We start from the raw sequence: 22,751 nt of genomic DNA on the forward strand, positions 1-22,751 counted from the left end.
CAAGAAGTCCCCCCTTCACCCCAAGGCCACACTTAACTAGTTTTACCGAACAAGAGAGTCTCCCTCCACCCAAGGCCACACTATAACAGGTTCACAACAGGAGAGGACACAGGGTCTGGTTGATCTGTCATGTTAATATTACACAGGGTCTGTTGATCTGTCCTGTTATATATTACCGGGTCTGGTTGATCTGTCCTGTTATATATTACACAGGGTCTGGTGATCTGTTCTGTTATATATTACACAGGGTCTGTATCTGTCATGTTATATATTACACAGGGTCTGGTTGATCTGTCCTGTTATATATTACACAGGGTCTGATCTGTCCTGTTATATATTACACAGGGTCTGTATCTGTCCTGTTATATATTACACAGGGTCTTGTTGATCTGTCATGTTATATATTACACAGGGTCTGGTTGATCTGTCATGTTATATATTACACAGGGTCTGGTTGATCTGTCCTGTTATTATTACACAGGGTCTGGTTGATCTGTCATGTTATATATTACACAGGGTCTGTATCTGTCTGTTATATATTACACAGGGTCTGGTTGATCTGTCATGTTATATATTACACAGGGTCTGGTTGATCTGTCATGTATATATTACACCAGGGTCTGGTTGATCTGTCCTGTTATATATTACACAGGGTCTGGTTGATCTGTCCTGTTATATATTACACAGGGTCTGGTTGATCTGTCCTGTATATATTACACAGGGTCTGTATCTGTCCTGTTATATATTACACAGGGTCTGGTTGATCTGTCATGTTATATATTACACAGGGTCTGGTTGATCTGTCATGTTATATATTACACAGGGTCTGGTTGATCTGTCATGTTATATATTACACAGGGTCTGGTTGATCTGTCATGTTATATATTACACAGGGTCTGGTTGATCTGTCATGTTATATATTACACAGGGTCTGTATCTGTCCTGTTATATATTACACAGGGTCTGGTTGATCTGTCATGTTATATATTACACAGGGTCTGGTTGATCTGTCCTGTTATATATTACACAGGGTCTGGTTGATCTGTCATGTTATATATTACACAGGGTCTGGTTGATCTGTCCTGTTATATATTACACAGGGTCTGGTTGATCTGTCCTGTTATATATTACACAGGGTCTGGTTGATCTGTTCTGGTATATATTACACAGGGTCTGGTTGATCTGTCCTGTTATATATTACACAGGGTCTGGTTGATCTGTCATGTTATATATTACACAGGGTCTGGTTGATCTGTCATGTTATATATTACACAGGGTCTGGTTGATCTGTCCTGTTATATATTACACAGGGTCTGGTTGATCTGTCATGTTATATATTACACAGGGTCTGGTTGATCTGTCATGTTATATATTACACAGGGTCTGGTTGATCTGTCCTGTTATATATTACACAGGGTCTGGTTGATCTGTCATGTTATATATTACACAGGGTCTGTATCTGTCCTGTTATATATTACACAGGGTCTGGTTGATCTGTCCTGTTATATATTACACAGGGTCTGGTTGATCTGTCATGTTATATATTACACAGGGTCTGGTTGATCTGTCATGTTATATATTACACAGGGTCTGGTTGATCTGTCCTGTTATATATTACACAGGGTCTGGTTGATCTGTCCTGTTATATATTACACAGGGTCTGTATCTGTCCTGTTATATATTACACAGGGTCTTGTTGATCTGTCATGTTATATATTACACAGGGTCTGGTTGATCTGTCATGTTATATATTACACAGGGTCTGGTTGATCTGTCCTGTTATATATTACACAGGGTCTGGTTGATCTGTCATGTTATATATTACACCGGGTCTGTATCTGTCCTGTTATATATTACACAGGGTCTGGTTGATCTGTCATGTTATATATTACACAGGGTCTGGTTGATCTGTCATGTTATATATTACACAGGGTCTGGTTGATCTGTCATGTTATATATTACACAGGGTCTGTATCTGTCCTGTTATATATTACACAGGGTCTGGTTGACCTGTCCTGTTATATATTACACAGGGTCTGTATCTGTCCTGTTATATATTACACAGGGTCTGGTTGATCTGTCATGTTATATATTACACAGGGTCTGGTTGATCTGTCATGTTATATATTACACAGGGTCTGGTTGATCTGTCATGTTATATATTACACAGGGTCTGGTTGATCTGTCATGTTATATATTTCACAGGGTCTGTATCTGTCCTGTTATATATTACACAGGGTCTGGTTGATCTGTCATGTTATATATTACACAGGGTCTGGTTGATCTGTCCTGTTATATATTACACAGGGTCTGGTTGATCTGTCATGTTATATATTACACAGGGTCTGGTTGATCTGTCCTGTTATATATTACACAGGGTCTGGTTGATCTGTCCTGTTATATATTACACAGGGTCTGGTTGATCTGTTCTGGTATATATTACACAGGGTCTGGTTGATCTGTCCTGTTATATATTACACAGGGTCTGGTTGATCTGTCATGTTATATATTACACAGGGTCTGGTTGATCTGTCCTGTTATATATTACACAGGGTCTGTATCTGTCATGTTATATATTACACAGGGTCTGGTTGAACTGTCATGTTATATATTACACAGGGTCTGGTTGATCTGTCCTGTTATATATTACACAGGGTCTGGTTGATCTGTCCTGTTATATATTACACAGGGTCTAGTTGATCTGTCCTGTTATATATTACACAGGGTCTGGTTGATCTGTCCTGTTATATATTACACAGGGTCTGGTTGATCTGTCCTGTTATATATTACACAGGGTCTGTATCTGTCCTGTTATATATTACACAGGGTCTGGTTGATCTGTCCTGTTATATATTACACAGGGTCTGGTTGAACTGTCCTGTTATATATTACACAGGGTCTGGTTGAACTGTCCTGTTATATATTACACAGGGTCTGGTTGAACTGTCCTGTTATATATTACACAGGGTCTGGTTGAACTGTCCTGTTATATATTACACAGGGTCTGGTTGATCTGTCCTGTTATATATTACACAGGGTCTGGTTGATCTGTCCTGTTATATATTACACAGGGTCTGGTTGGTCTGTCCTGTTATATATTACACAGGGTCTGGTTGATCTGTCATGTTATATATTACACAGGGTCTGGTTGATCTGTCATGTTATATATTACACAGGGTCTGGTTGGTCTGTCCTGTTATATATTACACAGGGTCTGGTTGATCTGTCATGTTATATATTACACAGGGTCTGGTTGATCTGTCATGTTATATATTACACAGGGTCTGTATATGATCTGTCCTGTTATATATTACACAGGGTCTGTATCTGTCCTGTTATATATTACACAGGGTCTAGTTGATCTGTCCTGTTATATATTACACAGGGTCTGGTTGATCTGTCCTGTTATATATTACACAGGGTCTGGTTGATCTGTCCTGTTATATATTACACAGGGCCTGGTTGATCTGTCATGTTATATATTACACAGGGTCTGGTTGGTCTGTCCTGTTATATATTACACAGGGTCTGGTTGATCTGTCCTGTTATATATTACACAGGGTCTGTATCTGTCCTGTTATATATTACACAGGGTCTGGTTGATCTGTCATGTTATATATTACACAGGGTCTGGTTGATCTGTCCTGTTATATATTACACAGGGTCTGGTTGATCTGTCCTGTTATATATTACACAGGGTCTGGTTGATCTGTTCTGTTATATATTACACAGGGTCTGTATCTGTCCTGTTATATATTACACAGGGTCTGGTTGATCTGTCCTGTTATATATTACACAGGGTCTGTATCTGTCCTGTTATATATTACACAGGGTCTGTATCTGTCCTGTTATATATTACACAGGGTCTTGTTGATCTGTCATGTTATATATTACACAGGGTCTGGTTGATCTGTCATGTTATATATTACACAGGGTCTGGTTGATCTGTCCTGTTATATATTACACAGGGTCTGGTTGATCTGTCATGTTATATATTACACAGGGTCTGTATCTGTCCTGTTATATATTACACAGGGTCTGGTTGATCTGTCATGTTATATATTACACAGGGTCTGGTTGATCTGTCATGTTATATATTACACAGGGTCTGGTTGATCTGTCATGTTATATATTACACAGGGTCTGTATCTGTCCTGTTATATATTACACAGGGTCTGGTTGACCTGTCCTGTTATATATTACACAGGGTCTGTATCTGTCCTGTTATATATTACACAGGGTCTGGTTGATCTGTCATGTTATATATTACACAGGGTCTGGTTGATCTGTCATGTTATATATTACACAGGGTCTGGTTGATCTGTCATGTTATATATTACACAGGGTCTGGTTGATCTGTCATGTTATATATTTCACAGGGTCTGTATCTGTCCTGTTATATATTACACAGGGTCTGGTTGATCTGTCATGTTATATATTACACAGGGTCTGGTTGATCTGTCCTGTTATATATTACACAGGGTCTGGTTGATCTGTCATGTTATATATTACACAGGGTCTGGTTGATCTGTCCTGTTATATATTACACAGGGTCTGGTTGATCTGTCCTGTTATATATTACACAGGGTCTGGTTGATCTGTTCTGGTATATATTACACAGGGTCTGGTTGATCTGTCCTGTTATATATTACACAGGGTCTGGTTGATCTGTCATGTTATATATTACACAGGGTCTGGTTGATCTGTCATGTTATATATTACACAGGGTCTGGTTGATCTGTCCTGTTATATATTACACAGGGTCTGGTTGATCTGTCATGTTATATATTACACAGGGTCTGGTTGATCTGTCATGTTATATATTACACAGGGTCTGGTTGATCTGTCCTGTTATATATTACACAGGGTCTGGTTGATCTGTCATGTTATATATTACACAGGGTCTGTATCTGTCCTGTTATATATTACACAGGGTCTGGTTGATCTGTCCTGTTATATATTACACAGGGTCTGGTTGATCTGTCATGTTATATATTACACAGGGTCTGGTTGATCTGTCATGTTATATATTACACAGGGTCTGGTTGATCTGTCCTGTTATATATTACACAGGGTCTGGTTGATCTGTCCTGTTATATATTACACAGGGTCTGTATCTGTCCTGTTATATATTACACAGGGTCTTGTTGATCTGTCATGTTATATATTACACAGGGTCTGGTTGATCTGTCATGTTATATATTACACAGGGTCTGGTTGATCTGTCCTGTTATATATTACACAGGGTCTGGTTGATCTGTCATGTTATATATTACACCGGGTCTGTATCTGTCCTGTTATATATTACACAGGGTCTGGTTGATCTGTCATGTTATATATTACACAGGGTCTGGTTGATCTGTCATGTTATATATTACACAGGGTCTGGTTGATCTGTCATGTTATATATTACACAGGGTCTGTATCTGTCCTGTTATATATTACACAGGGTCTGGTTGACCTGTCCTGTTATATATTACACAGGGTCTGTATCTGTCCTGTTATATATTACACAGGGTCTGGTTGATCTGTCATGTTATATATTACACAGGGTCTGGTTGATCTGTCATGTTATATATTACACAGGGTCTGGTTGATCTGTCATGTTATATATTACACAGGGTCTGGTTGATCTGTCATGTTATATATTTCACAGGGTCTGTATCTGTCCTGTTATATATTACACAGGGTCTGGTTGATCTGTCATGTTATATATTACACAGGGTCTGGTTGATCTGTCCTGTTATATATTACACAGGGTCTGGTTGATCTGTCATGTTATATATTACACAGGGTCTGGTTGATCTGTCCTGTTATATATTACACAGGGTCTGGTTGATCTGTCCTGTTATATATTACACAGGGTCTGGTTGATCTGTTCTGGTATATATTACACAGGGTCTGGTTGATCTGTCCTGTTATATATTACACAGGGTCTGGTTGATCTGTCATGTTATATATTACACAGGGTCTGGTTGATCTGTCATGTTATATATTACACAGGGTCTGGTTGATCTGTCCTGTTATATATTACACAGGGTCTGGTTGATCTGTCATGTTATATATTACACAGGGTCTGGTTGATCTGTCATGTTATATATTACACAGGGTCTGGTTGATCTGTCCTGTTATATATTACACAGGGTCTGGTTGATCTGTCATGTTATATATTACACAGGGTCTGTATCTGTCCTGTTATATATTACACAGGGTCTGGTTGATCTGTCCTGTTATATATTACACAGGGTCTGGTTGATCTGTCCTGTTATATATTACACAGGGTCTGGTTGATCTGTCATGTTATATATTACACAGGGTCTGGTTGATCTGTCCTGTTATATATTACACAGGGTCTGGTTGATCTGTCCTGTTATATATTACACAGGGTCTGGTTGATCTGTCCTGTTATATATTACACAGGGTCTGGTTGATCTGTCCTGTTATATATTACACAGGGTCTGGTTGATCTGTCATGTTATATATTACACAGGGTCTGGTTGATCTGTCCTGTTATATATTACACAGGGTCTGGTTGATCTGTCCTGTTATATATTACACAGGGTCTGTATCTGTCCTGTTATATATTACACAGGGTCTGGTTGATCTGTCCTGTTATATATTACACAGGGTCTGGTTGATCTGTCCTGTTATATATTACACAGGGTCTGTATCTGTCCTGTTATATATTACACAGGGTCTGGTTGATCTGTCATGTTATATATTACACAGGGTCTGGTTGATCTGTCATGTTATATATTACACAGGGTCTGGTTGATCTGTCCTGTTATATATTACACAGGGTCTGGTTGAACTGTCCTGTTATATATTACACAGGGTCTGGTTGATCTGTCATGTTATATATTACACAGGGTCTGGTTGAACTGTCCTGTTATATATTACACAGGGTCTGGTTGATCTGTCCTGTTATATATTACACAGGGTCTGTATCTGATCATGATCCTCCCTCTTTAGCGTGAAGTTCGGAACAACTGAATGTATGTATCTTAGAAATAGTTTTCACACCCAAGCTTCATACGTGGGAATTCAAATGTGCGGATCAGAAATAACACGTTCGCTGTGGTAGAACGTTCATTTTGATTGCCCATTCTCTGCATTTATCCGAGTGCAATCAGGTAGCTTTGCTTTCAGACGTGTCCGTGTAAATATGATCATTAGGGAAATTGTTATGTTTGCAAAGGATGTAAAGTTTGAAAACAAGCTATTATGTTGTTTGCCTTATTGTGTCATATAACGACACTCAATGAGAAGAAAAGTAGTTGGCTTGAGCATAAATTCAGCCACTACTCAGCAGGTCTTGTCTGGCTAATAGCCTACACAAATGAGCTGCAATATTGGAGGTAGATTTAATTAAATACAACTTGAGACTCCCCTTGTCTCCTGAAGTCCTCCTGAAGAGGATTGTCAGTGTCCTTGTTCTGATGAAAGGGTATTGGATTAAAGAGGACTGTCAGTGTCCTTGTTCTGATGAAAGGGTATTGGATTAAAGAGGACTGTCAGTGTCCTTGTTCTGATGAAAGGGTATTGGATTAAAGAGGACTGTCAGTGTCCTTGTTCTGATGAAAGGGTATTGGATTAAAGAGGACTGTCAGTGTCCTTGTTCTGATGAAAGGGTATTGGATTAAAGAGGATTGTCAGTGTCCTTGTTCTGATGAAAGGGTATTGGATTAAAGAGGACTGTCAGTGTCCTTGTTCTGATGAAAGGGTATTGGATTAAAGAGGACTGTCAGTGTCCTTGTTCTGATGAAAGGGTATTGGATTAAAGAGGACTGTCAGTGTCCTTGTTCTGATGAAAGGGTATTGGATTAAAGAGGACTGTCAGTGTCCTTGTTCTGATGAAAGGGTATTGGATTAAAGAGGACTGTCAGTGTCCTTGTTCTGATGAAAGGGTATTGGATTAAAGAGGACTGTCAGTGTCCTTGTTCTGATGAAAGGGTATTGGATTAAAGAGGACTGTCAGTGTCCTTGTTCTGATGAAAGGGTATTGGATTAAAGAGGACTGTCAGTGTCCTTGTTCTGATGAAAGGGTATTGGATTAAAGAGGACTGTCAGTGTCCTTGTTCTGATGAAAGGGTATTGGATTAAAGAGGATTGTCAGTGTCCTTGTTCTGATGAAAGGGTATTGGATTAAAGAGGACTGTCAGTGTCCTTGTTCTGATGAAATGGTATTGGATTAAAGAGGACTGTCAGTGTCCTTGTTCTGATGAAAGGGTATTGGATTAAAGAGGACTGTCAGTGTCCTTGTTCTGATGAAAGGGTATTGGATTAAAGAGGACTGTCAGTGTCCTTGTTCTGATGAAAGGGTATTGGATTAAAGAGGACTGTCAGTGTCCTTGTTCTGATGAAAGGGTATTGGATTAAAGAGGACTGTCAGTGTCCTTGTTCTGATGAAAGGGTATTGGATTAAAGAGGACTGTCAGTGTCCTTGTTCTGATGAAAGGGTATTGGATTAAAGAGGATTGTCAGTGTCCTTGTTCTGATCTGAACTGTGCATTGTGCTCTCTAGCTTTGCTACATCTCTCTCTCTTTCTCTCTCTCTCTCTAGGTAACCCCCTTTCCCTTTCATCTCTCTCTCTCTCTCCCAGTGACACTCTGAAACCCCCGCTCTCACTCTGTCTCTCTCTCTCTCCATCTCTCTCTCTCTCTCTCTCCCTCACTCACTGACACTCTCAAACCACGCCCTCACTCTGTCTCTCTCTCCATCTCTCTCTCTCTCTCTCCCTCACTGACACTCTCAACCCACGCCCTCACTCTGTCTCTCTCTCTCATCTCTCGCTCTCCCCCAGTGACACTCTCAACCCCCGCCCTCTCTCTCCGTCTTTCCCCCTCTCTGCTTTTCTCTCTCCATCTTTCTCATTAACACACTTTTATTGTTCTCCACCAGCACAAAAGCCGTTTTACCTTTGACACATCTGTGTAATTACTCTATTCACAACTAGGTCGAGGGCAGATGACTGCTGCTATTCAGACACCCACACAACCACAAGGGTTATTGACAAGCTGCTATTGAGACACCCACACAACCACGAGGGTTATTGACAAGCCGCTATTGAGACACCCACACAACCACGAGGGTTATTGACAAGCTGCTATAGAGACACCCACACAACCACGAGGGTTATTGACAAGCTGCTATAGAGACACCCACACAACCACGAGGGTTATTGACAAGCTGCTATAGAGACACCCACACAACCACAAGGGTTATTGACAAGCTGCTATAGAGACACCCACACAACCACGAGGGTTATTGACAAGCTGCTATTGAGACACCCACACAACCACGAGGGTTATTGACAAGCTGCTATTGAGACACCCACACAACCACGAGGGTTATTGACAAGCTGCTATAGAGACACCCACACAACCACGAGGGTTATTGACAAGCTGCTATAGAGACACCCACACAACCACGAGGGTTATTGACAAGCTGCTACAGAGACACCCACACAACCACAAGGGTTATTGACAAGCCGCTATTGAGACACCCACACAACCACAAGGGTTATTGACAAGCTGCTATTGAGACACCCACACAACCACAAGGGTTATTGACAAGCTGCTATTGAGACACCCACACAACCACAAGGGTTATTGACAAGCTGCTATTGAGACACCCACACAACCACAAGGGTTATTGACAAGCTGCTATTGAGACACCCACACAACCACAAGGGTTATTGACAAGCTGCTATTGAGACACCCACACAACCACAAGGGTTATTGACAAGCTGCTATTGAGACACCCACACAACCACGAGGGTTATTGACAAGCTGCTATAGAGACACCCACACAACCACAAGGGTTATTGACAAGCTGCTACAGAGACACCCACACAACCACAAGGGTTATTGACAAGCTGCTACAGAGACACCCACACAACCACGAGGGTTATTGACAAGCTGCTACAGAGACACCCACACAACCACGAGGGTTACTGACAAGCTGCTATAGAGACACCCACACAACCACGAGGGTTATTGACAAGCTGCTACAGAGACACCCACACAACCACGAGGGTTATTGACCAGCTGCTACAGAGACACCCACACAACCACGAGGGTTTTTGACAAGCTGCTACAGAGACACCCACACAACCACGAGGGTTATTGACAAGCTGCTACAGAGACACCCACACAACCACGAGGGTTACTGACAAGCTGCTATAGAGACACCCACACAACCACGAGGGTTATTGACAAGCTGCTACAGAGACACCCACACAACCACGAGGGTTATTGACCAGCTGCTACAGAGACACCCACACAACCACGAGGGTTTTTGACAAGCTGCTACAGAGACACCCACACAACCACGAGGGTTATTGACAAGCTGCTACAGAGACACCCACACAACCACGAGGGTTATTGACAAGCTGCTACAGAGACACCCACACAACCACGAGGGTTATTGACAAGCTGCTACAGAGACACCCACACAACCACGAGGGTTATTGACAAGCTGCTATAGACACCCACACAACCACAAGGGTTATTGACAAGCTGCTACAGAGACACCCACACAACCACGAGGGTTATTGACAAGCCGCTACAGAGACACCCACACAACCACGAGGGTTATTGACAAGCTGCTACAGAGACACCCACACAACCACGAGGGTTATTGACAAGCTGCTACAGAGACACCCACACAACCACGAGGGTTATTGACAAGCTGACGATGAGTTACAGAAAGAAAATAACAGTTTATTAAATGCTAGTTGGTAAAGTACGAACATATTACGTTGAAGAAAGACTGTATTGACGTGGTCCGACTATATTCAGAAAAGAGTCTCAGAGTTTTGACTTTAATATCATAAGAAATAAGATTGTCTGATTTTAAAAAGGCAAAACTGATTCTAGATCAGCACTCCTACCCTGAGACACTATGTGAATCCAGGCACATCTAGCATCAGTTTTCACTTATAGATCATCAGGAATTATAAGATTGCATCGACAGATCCTAGATCAGCATTATACAAAAATGTTTTGTGGATATGGGGCAAAGGTCTCTGACAAGCTTATTCATCACTTCTCTACCTCAGTTTACACTTGTTACACACATCTCCAGGATGAGATCGCTCTCACAGGAGGTGAGAATGTCTTTAAAAGAGAACATCCAGGTGTGTTATTCATCATGACATGAGTGGCCTGAGGATGCTGGAACAGCAGCACTGAAATGGTCCATGTTTCATTTGTTGCCGTCAGAACATTACAACATAAAGATGATTTCAGTGAGTGGAGGTTATTTCACAGTTCATAAAGCCTTTTTAAAAACCCCTGCGCCAAAAAATACTTTGGATTATAGACTTCTGAGTCAAGCTCTGTTTTTACTGGATGGACTGAGGAAGCTCTCACAGTGGGGTGGTAATGGGTTGCATCCCAAACAACACCCTAGTCAAAGGTAGTGCACTATATAGGGACCAAGGTGCTAAAAACAGGGACAAGGGTGCCATTCACGACACAGCCAATATCTGTTTTCAAAAATAACATTTACATCCATCATGAATTAACTGAGAAAGCTCTCACAGAGGAGTGGTAATGTTGGTGTCCCAAGTGGCACCCTATTCCCTACATAGTGCACTACTTTAGACCAGAGACCTATGACACCCTATTCCCTACATAGTGCACTAATTTGACCAGAGCCAATGTATTGCACTAGGGACTAAAGGGGCAATTTGGGAGATAGCCAATGTCTGTTTTCAAAAAGAACATCCTGGAGGCATCCATCATGAGCGTCTTGAGACATACCGCTCTGACAGAGGAGTGATAATATCTCTCAAAGAGAACATCCATATTTGGTGTTCATCTAGACAGATATTCAGTACTTAGTCGTGCCCACGTCTCCCCTATAAAAAGAACTGAAAGAACGTCCACATGTGTTATTACAGATAATCAATAACAAACATGTACTGCAGTGGTTGGCTTCTGTTCAAGGGAGGGTGCTTAGAGACTGCTCTCACAGCTAGGAGGTAATATATGTGTTGTAAAAGGGAGGGTGCTTAGAGACTGCTCTCACAGCTAGGAGGTAATGTATGTGTTGTAAAAGGGAGGGTGCTTAGAGACTGCTCTCACAGCTAGGAGGTAATATATGTGTTGTAAAAGGGAGGGTACTTAGAGACTGCTCTCACAGCTAGGAGGTAATGTATGTGTTGTAAAAGGGAGAGTACTTAGAGACTGCTCTCACAGCTAGGAGGTAATATATGTGTTGTAAAAGGGAGGGTGCTTAGAGACTGCTCTCACAGCTAGGAGGTAATGTATGTGTTGTAAAAGGGAGAGTACTTAGAGACTGCTCTCACAGCTAGGAGGTAATGTATGTGTTGTAAAAGGGAGGGTGCTTAGAGACTGCTCTCACAGCTAGGAGGTAATGTATGTGTTGTAAAAGGGAGGGTGCTTAGAGACTGCTCTCACAGCTAGGAGGTAATGTATGTGTTGTAAAAGGGAGGGTGCTTAGAGACTGCTCTCACAGCTAGGAGGTAATGTATGTGTTGTAAAAGGGAGGGTACTTAGAGACTGCTCTCACAGCTAGGAGGTAATATATGTGTTGTAAAAGGGAGAGTACTTAGAGACTGCTCTCACAGCTAGGAGGTAATATATGTGTTGTAAAAGGGAGAGTACTTAGAGACTGCTCTCACAGCTAGGAGGTAATATATGTGTTGTAAAAGGGAGAGTGCTTAGAGACTGCTCTCACAGCTAGGAGGTAATATATGTGTTGTAAAAGGGAGGGTGCTTAGAGACTGCTCTCACAGCTAGGAGGTAATATATGTGTTGTAAAAGGGAGGGTGCTTAGAGACTGCTCTCACAGCTAGGAGGTAATATATGTGTTGTAAAAGGGAGGGTGCTTAGAGACTGCTCTCACAGCTAGGAGGTAATATATGTGTTGTAAAAGGGAGGGTGCTTAGAGACTGCTCTCACAGCTAGGAGGTAATGTATGTGTTGTAAAAGGGAGGGTGCTTAGAGACTGCTCTCACAGCTAGGAGGTAATATATGTGTTGTAAAAGGGAGGGTGCTTAGAGACTGCTCTCACAGCTAGGAGGTAATGTATGTGTTGTAAAAGGGAGGGTGCTTAGAGACTGCTCTCACAGCTAGGAGGTAATGTATGTGTTGTAAAAGGGAGGGTGCTTAGAGACTGCTCTCACAGCTAGGAGGTAATGTATGTGTTGTAAAAGCTGCATTTTATTACACCCGGCCGCGTTGGAAACAGCAGCCCCAGCTAGCGACACCTCAGAGTGTTGAGTTTTTCTCCACGCAGTTCATACTTAATAAGCAACAAGGCCTGTGGTATATGGTCAATATACCGCGGCTAAGGGCTGTTCTTTGGCACAACGCAACGTAAATCGAAAACATAAATCTAAGTAATCCACCAAAAGTAATTATTTATCATGAGAGGGTCATAAACAATAACTAGTAATGCTGCATACTGTTTGAAAGGTTAAAATATCACCTTTCTAGATTTAAAAAATAAATACATTGCTGAGGTGTCGTCACTGTTGAGGACACAAGCTCAAGTACACAGCACAAATGTGACACACATATAAAATATGAAATATTCTATATGATGCATTTCCTATTCAACAAAACTGTATGAATAAGACTTGAAATGACATGTCCTTTCTAAACATAGCGTAAACTATTTATTAAACGACTAACTATAAGATTTCACCTTCCTTATAACTGTAAAATACACAATTGTATGTTTAATGTTAGAAAACATTTTCAGATTTTCTAAAGGTCTTTCTTGATCAAAACGTCTCTGTGAATGTCTCACGGAGCTCTAGCTTGACTTCCTGAACTCGTTAGGATTAATGAGTATACATCGATCGCTCCATGTGCTCCGGAGATGAAACCACTCTCTCTTGCTGCGCTAAGATGTAACGATTACAAGCATGTGCTTTGTCAATGGCTGAGATGTAGGGTTCAGCCAGAGGTTGAATGACATGGAAGCAGTGATATCTCAGCTTCAAGTGGTTTCAGATTTCACACATCCTACTCTAAACAGGCTCAGAAAAATACTACTGTGTCCATGGGAACCAGGGCTGTTGCTCAATGCAAGTCATTTCGATCTACAATATTCACAGATCGATTTATAAGCTAAAATGCTGGTCAGAACTGGTACATCTAAGAGGATTTATAGTTCTACTCCAGTCTCCTTTTCAGCTCATTTATCACCTGACTCACTTAACAGAATGTACTCTCAGTAGGTGGTCCAGGTGTCCTCTGACATGACACAAGTGGTGGGGGGGTTATGTTCCTCAGGCAAGGGGAGGCCGATGACAGATTCCACCATCAGACCAACACCACAAAGTTTTCAATTGTGTCTAAAATAAACACTATTTTGCTCAAAAATATAATTTTTTACACTTAAAGACAAAATCCACCCAAAACCACTCATTCCTTTAAATTACAGTGTTAAATAACACGAATATGTGAGAACGATATTTTTTGTGAACAAATGTTTCATTTTCAAATCAAACTTTGTCACATTCGCCAAATACAACAAGTGTAGACCTTACCATGAAATGCTTACTTACAAGCACAACAGTGCAGTTCAAGAAGAGTTTAGAAAATACTTACCAAATAGACTAAAATAAAAAACTATTATTAAGTAATGGTCACTGAATCACCTCTAAAACAGACTATTATTAAGTAATGGTCACTGAGTCACCTCTAAAACAGACTATTATTAAGTAATGGTCACTGAATCACCTCTAAAACAGACTATTATTAAGTAATGGTCACTGCATCACCTCTAAAACAGACTATTATTAAGTAATGGTCACTGAATCACCTCTAAAACAGACTATTATTAAGTAATGGTCACTGAGTCACCTCTAAAACAGACTATTATTAAGTAATGGTCACTGCATCACCTCTAAAACAGACTATTATTAAGTAATGGTCACTGAATCACCTCTAAAACAGACTATTATTAAGTAATGGTCACTGAGTCACCTCTAAAACAGACTATTATTAAGTAATGGTCACTGAGTCACCTCTAAAACAGACTATTATTAAGTAATGGTCACTGAATCACCTCTAAAACAGACTATTATTAAGTAATGGTCACTGAGTCACCTCTAAAACAGACTATTATTAAGTAATGGTCACTGAATCACCTCTCCAAAACAGACTATTATTAAGTAATGGTCACTGAATCACCTCTCCAAAACAGACTATTATTAAGTAATGGTCACTGAATCACCTCTAAAACAGACTATTATTAAGTAATGGTCACTGAGTCACCTCTAAAACAGACTATTATTAAGTAATGGTCACTGAATCACCTCTAAAACAGACTATTATTAAGTAATGGTCACTGCATCACCTCTCTAAAACAGACTATTATTAAGTAATGGTCACTGAATCACCTCTCTAAAACAGACTATTATTAAGTAATGGTCACTGAATCACCTCTAAAACAGACTATTATTAAGTAATGGTCACCGAGTCACCTCTAAAACAGACTATTATTAAGTAATGGTCACTGAATCACCTCTAAAACAGACTATTATTAAGTAATGGTCACTGAATCACCTCTAAAACAGACTATTATTAAGTAATGGTCACTGAGTCACCTCTAAAACAGACTATTATTAAGTAATGGTCACTGAATCACCTCTCCAAAACAGACTATTATTAAGTAATGGTCACTGAATCACCTCTCTAAAACAGACTATTATTAAGTAATGGTCACTGAGTCACCTCTAAAACAGACTATTATTAAGTAATAGTCACTGAATCACCTCTAAAACAGACTATTATTAAGTAATGGTCACTGAATCACCTCTAAAACAGACTATTATTAAGTAATGGTCACTGAATCACCTCTAAAACAGACTATTATTAAGTAATGGTCACTGAGTCACCTCTAAAACAGACTATTATTAAGTAATGGTCACTGAATCACCTCTCCAAAACAGACTATTATTAAGTAATGGTCACTGAATCACCTCTCTAAAACAGACTATTATTAAGTAATGGTCACTGAGTCACCTCTAAAACAGACTATTATTAAGTAATGGTCACTGAATCACCTCTAAAACAGACTATTATTAAGTAATAGTCACTGAATTACCTCTAAAACAGACTATTATTAACTAATGGTCACTGAATCACCTCTAAAACAGACTATTATTAAGTAATGGGCACTGAGTCACCTCTAAAACAGACTATTATTAAGTAATGGGCACTGAGTCACCTCTAAAACAGACTATTATTAAGTAATGGTCACTGAATCACCTCTAAAACAGACTATTATTAAGTAATGGGCACTGAATCACCTCTCTAAAACAGACTATTATTAAGTAATGGTCACTGAATCACCTCTAAAACAGACTATTATTAAGTAATGGTTACTGCATCACCTCTAAAACAGACTATTATTAAGTAATGGGCACTGAATCACCTCTCTAAAACAGACTATTATTAAGTAATGGTCACTGAATCACCTCTCCAAAACAGACTATTATTAAGTAATGGTCACTGAATCACCTCCAAAACAGACTATTAATAAGTAATGGTCACTGAATCACCTCTCCAAAACAGACTATTATTAAGTAATGGTCACTGAATCACCTCTCTAAAACAGACTATTATTAAGTAATGGTCACTGAATCACCTCTAAAACAGACTATTATTAAGTAATGGTCACTGCATCACCTCCAAAACAGACTATTAATAAGTAATGGTCACTGAATCACCTCTCTAAAACAGACTATTATTAAGTAATGGGCACTGCATCACCTCTAAAACAGACTATTATTAAGTAATGGTCACTGAATCACCTCTAAAACAGACTATTATTAAGTAATGGGCACTGAATCACCTCTCTAAAACAGACTATTATTAAGTAATGGTCACTGAATCACCTCTAAAACAGACTATTATTAAGTAATGGTCACTGAGTCACCTCTCCAAAACAGACTATTATTAAGTAATGGTCACTGCATCACCTCTCTAAAACAGACTATTATTAAGTAATGGTCACTGAATCACCTCTAAAACAGACTATTATTAAGTAATGGTCACTGAATCACCTCCAAAACAGACTATTAATAAGTAATGGTCACTGAATCACCTCTCCAAAACAGACTATTATTAAGTAATGGTCACTGAATCACCTCTCTAAAACAGACTATTATTAAGTAATGGTCACTGAATCACCTCTAAAACAGACTATTATTAAGTAATGGTCACTGCATCACCTCTCTAAAACAGACTATTATTAAGTAATGGTCACTGAATCACCTCTAAAACAGACTATTATTAAGTAATGGTCACTGAATCACCTCTCCAAAACAGACTATTATTAAGTAATGGTCACTGCATCACCTCCAAAACAGACTATTAATAAGTAATGGTCACTGAGTCACCTCTAAAACAGACTATTATTAAGTAATGGTCACTGAATCACCTCTCTAAAACAGACTATTAATAAGTAATGGTCACTGAATCACCTCTAAAACAGACTATTATTAAGTAATGGTCACTGAATCACCTCTCCAAAACAGACTATTATTAAGTAATGGTCACTGAATCACCTCTAAAACAGACTATTATTAAGTAATGGTCACTGAATCACCTCCAAAACAGACTATTATTAAGTAATGGTCACTGAATCACCTCTCCAAAACAGACTATTATTAAGTAATGGTCACTGAATCACCTCTCTAAAACAGACTATTATTAAGTAATGGTCACTGAATCACCTCTAAAACAGACTATTATTAAGTAATGGTTACTGCATCACCTCTAAAACAGACTATTATTAAGTAATGGGCACTGAATCACCTCTCTAAAACAGACTATTATTAAGTAATGGTCACTGAATCACCTCTCTAAAACAGACTATTAATAAGTAATGGTCACTGAATCACCTCTAAAACAGACTATTATTGTCACGTTCTTTCAAGATCGAACCCAGAAGCAGACCAGGACAAGGAGCGTAGGAAGAAGGTGAGTATTTATTTACAATTGAATGTGAAAGGGTAGATATATCCAGATGGCGTAGCGGGCAGCGGTGGTGAATTGATGAGAGGAAATAGGTGAATCCAATGGAGTAGCGGAATCCTCCGTCAACCAGGCGGGAATGGGGTGAATGATCCGGGTGAGTAACTGAAGGCAAAACAAACGGAGGTAAGTTCAAGGCAAGCAATACGTAAACAAAAACAACAAAACAAATACTATCCAACTTGAGTCTGGTACTATGGCACAACATACTGTTCATGGCTAACGATCCGGCAGGGAATGGAAGTCAGGTCAGAGCTTTTGAAGGGGAGAGATGATGATCAGGACAGGTGTGCAGAATACTGATGGGACACAGGTGCGGGTGAACATCAATCTCCCAACAAGCTAATTCGCCCGGCAACCAGACAGGGTGCGTTCCAGGACACCTGAAACACACTCCAGGACAGACACACAGGCAAACCCAGACTCAGGAAGCGGGATTCGTGACAGTACCCCCCCTCCGACGAACGCCACCGGGCGGACTACCTGGAGCGCCAGGGTGGAGGCGGTAGAAGTCACGAAGCAGGTCGTCATCCAGGATCTGACGCCGAGGAATCCAACTCCTCTCCTCTGGACCATATCCTTCCCAATCCACTAAATACTGGTACCCTCGACCCCGCCGTCTGGAGTCCATGATGCGGCGCACCGTGTAGACAGGACCACCTCCGATCATCCGAGGAGGAGGAGGACGAGGAGGAGGGGGCAACAGAGGACTGAGGTGAACCGGCTTGAGGCAGGAGACATGAAAGGTGGGATGTACTCTAAGAGTTGCAGGCAACTTGAGTCGAACCACAACAGGATTAATGATTCTCTCCACTACGAACGGACCAATGAACTTCGGTGACAACTTTCTCGACTCAGTCCGTAGAGGAAGATCCCGTGTAGCCAACCAAACCTTATCTCCGACCGTATAAGCTGGGGCAGGAATACGGCGACGATTCGCCTGGATCTGATACCGGTCAGACACTCTAAGGAGAGCCTTCCTGGCCCGATGCCAGGTCCGGTGGCAACGACGAATGTGGGTCTGGACAGAGGGAACCGAGAGATCCCTTTCCTGAGAAGGAAACAAAGGAGGTTGGTAACCGTACAGGCATTGGAAGGGGGACATCCCAGTGGCAGATGACGGAAGGGTATTATGGGCATACTCGACCCAGGGTAATTGAGATGACCAAGAGGTAGGATCAGAAGAGACAAGACAACGCAGCGTGGACTCCATCTTCTGGTTGGCTCTCTCCGCCTGACCATTAGATTGAGGATGAAATCCAGAAGTGAGACTGACTGTAGCTCCAATGGCCAAACAGAAAGATCTCCAAACAGCAGAGGTAAACTGAGGACCACGGTCAGAAACAATGTCACTGGGCAATCCGTGGACCCTGAAAACCTCCCTAACCAGGATCTCAGACGTCTCCGTAGCCGATGGAAGCTTGGAGAGAGGAACAAAATGAGCAAACTTGCTGAATCTGTCCACAATGGTCAGAATGACCGTGTTCCCAACAGAAGGGGGCAATCCCGTGACAAAATCCAGGGCCAGATGCGACCAAGGTCGCCGAGGAATAGGTAGAGGGTGAAGAAGCCCAGAGCTGGGCCGATTGGTACTTTTGTTCTGAGCACAAACAGGACATGCGGCAACAAACCTCCGGGTATCTTCTCCCATGGCAGGCCACCAAAATCGTCTGCGCAGTAACGCCATAGTCCGAGCAACGCCAGGGTGACAAGCTATCTTGCTGGCGTGGGACCACTGAAGAACAGCAGAACGGACCGACTCAGGCACGAACAACCGACCGGGTGGACCGTTACCAGGGCCGGGCTGCGTCCGAAGGGCCGCCATCACATCCTCCTCAATCCTCCATGTAACGGCTCCCACGACAAGATTCTGGGGAAGAATCGTCTCAGTCTTGGCCCCACTCTCCTCCGTCTTGGAGAACATCCGGGACAAGGCGTCCGCCTTGCCGTTCTTCGACCCAGGTCGGAACGTCAGGGAAAAATTGAAGCGTCCAAAAAACAAAGCCCACCTGGCCTGACGGGAGTTGAGACGTTTAGCCGATTGCATGTAAGCCAGATTCTTGTGGTCAGTCCAGACCACAAACGGTTGCTCCGCTCCCTCCAACCAGTGACGCCACTCATCCAAGGCAAGCTTCACAGCGAGAAGCTCCCGGTTACCCACATCGTAGTTTCTTTCAGCTGGAGAAAGACGACAAGAGTAGAAAGCGCAGGGATGGAGTTTACCGTCAGTGGAGCTACGCTGGGACAGGATGGCGCCCACCCCCACATCAGACGCGTCCACTTCAACAACAAACTGACGGGAAGTGTCAGGTTGAGAGAGAATCGGGGCGTTGGTGAATCGACTCTTCAAATCCAGAAATGCTCGGTCTGCCTCAGGAGTCCAACAGAACCTTCTGGTGCAAGACGTCAGAGCAGTTAATGGGGCGGCCACCCGGCTGTAATCACGGATAAACCTCCGATAGAAGTTCGCAAACCCCAGGAATCTCTGGAGCTGCAATCTCGTACCGGGCTGGACCCAATCCCGAACCGCCCGAACCTTCTCTTGGTCCATCTTGATCTCTCCCCTGGAGATGATGTACCCGAGAAAGGATGTAGTGTGGGCGTGAAAATCACACTTCTCTGCCTTCACAAACAGACGGTTCTCCAATAACCGCTGCAGGACCTGCTTAACATGCTGGATGTGGCTGGAAAGCTCCTTGGAGAAAATCAGGATGTCATCCAGGTAAACGAACACAAACAGACCGATCATATCCCTCAGCACGTCATTCACCAAACATTGGAACACTGCTGGAGCGTTGGAAAGTCCAAACGGCATCACCAGGTACTCGAAATGTCCCATAGGTGTATTGAATCCAGTCAACCACTCGTCCCCCTCCTTGATCCGAACCAGATGATACGCATTGCGTAGATCAAGCTTCGTAAACACAGTAGCACCCTGTAAAGAATCGAAAGCGGAGCTCATCAAGGGCAAGGGGTACTTGTTCTTGACCGTAATATCATTCAACCCCCGATAATCAATACACGGTCGAAGAGAGCCATCCTTCTTACTCACAAAAAAAAATCCAGCTCCCAGGGGTGATGACGAGGGACGAATGAGACCTGCAGCAAGAGACTCCTTTATGTAGGTTTCCAGGGCTTCCCGCTCAGGTCGAGAAATACTGTATAACCGCCCCTTGGGAAAGGCAGCTCCAGGGAACAGCTTAATTGTACAATCATAAGGTCGGTGGGGAGGAAGTGACTGAGCTTTCTGCTTACTGAACACCTCACCCAACTCGTGATATGTTTCAGGAACCAGGGACAAATCAGGAGAAGCAGACTCAAAGACCCGACTGGGGACAGCATGAGAACAGGCAGTCCTGAGGCAGTTAGCATGGCACTCAATGCTCCAACTAGTTACCTTTCCAGTCACCCAATCGAACGAGGGATTGTGTTCCTTTAGCCAGGGGTATCCAAGAACCAGAGGTACATGGGGGGAAGGCAAAATGAAAAAAGAAATAACCTCTGAATGATTCCCCGACAACAACATCTTAACCGGTTCAGTCCTCATAGTGATCCGTGCCAGAACACTGCCGTTCAGAGTGGTTGCTTCAATGGCTTCCGGTAATTGCTCCTTGGAAAGCCCCAGCTGTTCCACTAAGTCGGCATCAATGAAGCTGTCATCGGCACCTGAATCGATGAAAGCGTTAATCGCTAAACTCTGATCCTTATTTATGAGGGTAGCAGGGAAACGAGGTCTGACAGGACTCTTAAGAGGTTGAAACTGGCTCGCTAACAAACCTCCCAAACTTAACGAGCCGAGCAGTTTAACGGGCGCTGAGGAAAAACGGAGATGTAATGTCCCGAACTACCACACTTCTTCTCCCTCCTTCTCTCTCGGACTCTATTATCTACCCGGATAGCTAAGGTGACCAAACTATCTAGGTCACTAGGCTCTGGATAGGAGATCAGCTCGTCCTTGAGTTGCTCCGACAACCCCTGGTAAAAAAACGCTTGTAGTGATTCCTCATTCCAACCACTCTCCACAGCCAATGTCCTGAATTCTATCACAAAGTCTGCCACACTGAGAGTTCCTTGGCGAAGAGAGAACAAACGTTTAGCTGCGTCCTTACCTCGGACTGGATGGTCAAAAAGCTTTCTCATCTCTGCCGTGAACCCCTGGTATGACGTCATGCAGGTGTCCCGTCGTTCCCAAACAGCTGAAGCCCATTCAAGAGCTCTACCACGCAGCAGCTCAATAACAAAAGCTATCCTAGCCTTATCTGTGGCGTAAGAGTAGGGCTGCAGATCAAAAACTAACCCACATTGCAAAAGAAATGAACGGCATCCTCCCAGATCTCCCTCGTACTTATCCGGTGTCGGAACCTTGGGCTCACGGAAGGAACCCGCTCCCGAATCGGCAGGTGATATGGGTGAAACAGGTGGTAGATGATCCACCGGCAACCTGAGCTGATCCTGGATACTCGTTAATCTATCCGATAAGTTTCGGATCGAACCCGCTATCTCGTGTAGCGCCGTCTTGTGTTGTCCCAACATCTTCTCCTGCTGGGTGATTGCATGGCAAACGGAGTCCAGGTCCGCTGGGTTCATCACTGGCCGGATCGTTCTGTCACGTTCTTTCAAGATCGAACCCAGAAGCAGACCAGGACAAGGAGCGTAGGAAGAAGGTGAGTATTTATTTACAATTGAATGTGAAAGGGTAGATATATCCAGATGGCGTAGCGGGC

Source organism: Salvelinus namaycush, chromosome 3, assembly GCF_016432855.1.
Source record: "Salvelinus namaycush isolate Seneca chromosome 3, SaNama_1.0, whole genome shotgun sequence".
In the NCBI taxonomy this organism is placed as follows: Eukaryota; Metazoa; Chordata; class Actinopteri; order Salmoniformes; family Salmonidae; genus Salvelinus; species Salvelinus namaycush.